Genomic DNA, 1,598 nt, shown 5'->3' on the forward strand with positions numbered 1-1,598 from the left:
GGGGGGGGGGGGGGTGCTGGACTAGCCAGTTGGGTGCAAAATAAATTACATTCATCTAAACTCCAGAGATCCACAATGAAAATAAAAACTTAAAAGGATAACATAAATTGAAGAGTAGAGTACAACTAAAGCTATTCTAATCCTCCTCTTCAAAATTTTTTGCCCTCCACCTGATCTGGAACACCAGTATGAGCACCAACTAGAGACTGAGGTTGTGCAGCAACAACACCATTAGAGGTCTCCCCAAGCTCAAAGGACTCAAAAGGAAGATCTTCAGATACAACCAGATGATCACGAGTGTCTTTAATCTCATGACTGAGCAGAACGCGCTGGTCTTTGAGAGAATTCTCTGAAACCTCATGCTCTGGCATCGAGTTTTAAGTACCTTAATTTCATCTTGATATTTCCTCAAGATCAACTAATATACGATTCTTTGACCGCTTTATCTCAAGCTTGGTTTTTAGCTGAGAACACGAAGTTTTCAAAGGTCCCACTTGAGAGGCGTCTTCAGCTTTCAATTTTAAACATCGAGCACTCAAAACACTATTGGCGAACTCATTCACCGGCTGAAAAATATACAATAAGATAATCAAAATTTAAATTTTAATCTTTAGAAAAATTAAAAAACTCATAAAAAGAGTAATAATTACCAAAATCATCTTCGAAGTCATCCTAATCTCGGCTTCAACAAGAGATATTGGGGCTAAAAGAGAAAGATCAACAGGAATTAAGTAGGAAGTCAAGTGCATGCCGACCACCTGACTCCATAAACACATCTCGAGATACGTGATTAGCCCAAAACCGAGGGTCAAAAGTGCCACATAGCATAGATCTGAAAACAACCAGAGGACGAGAATGAGGCGTTTCACTCGTTCTCTCATAACAAGAATAAAAGCCTAACTCAACAACTTTCCTCTTCCCTAAAAAAAGAAAGAGAGAAAATAAAGAAATAAATAAGAAAAATGAGAGGCATTAATTACTCATGACATAAAACGATCAATTGATGAGTAAAAGAGGGGAGAGAGCTTACTCAGCTGACGAAAATATTTTAACTTCAGGGAATTGGTCAGAAAGTTCCCAGACCACCATCAAAAACGAGACAAGTCGTTGAATTTGGTACCATCAATCCCTTCAAACATAACTGGATTGTTATGCTCGAAACCAAGAGAAAGCTCTGGAATCTTGCAGAAAAGATTCTTTAAGTAAGACTCAGATATGGGGTGAAGTTCGTAACATTGAAGAATTCTCTTCGTTGTAATCTGCTCATCCTCAGAGAAACTATGATTTCTTTGCATAACAAGACGCATGTAATCATAGAACTTGGACACCATATCAGTATGAGCACATTGCATAGCCAAAGGACTACATGAATCATCAGTACAGGAATAGGCAAGATAAACCACATTGTAGATGAGATTCAGGAATCAGAAGCTCGCCAGCCTCACAATCCCTAGCTTCTTATACGTATTTAGTATAAGGAGAAGGTCATCTGACATTCATGCAAAGACCAGTAGGAAGGTTATAAAGATGAAAGATGGTATGAGGATGAGATGGAGTCAGAAAAGAAATCCCTGACATCTTGCTAAAAAACAAACTCT

The sequence above is a fragment of the Papaver somniferum genome, chromosome 1, assembly GCF_003573695.1.
Source record: "Papaver somniferum cultivar HN1 chromosome 1, ASM357369v1, whole genome shotgun sequence".
Taxonomy (NCBI): domain Eukaryota; kingdom Viridiplantae; phylum Streptophyta; class Magnoliopsida; order Ranunculales; family Papaveraceae; genus Papaver; species Papaver somniferum.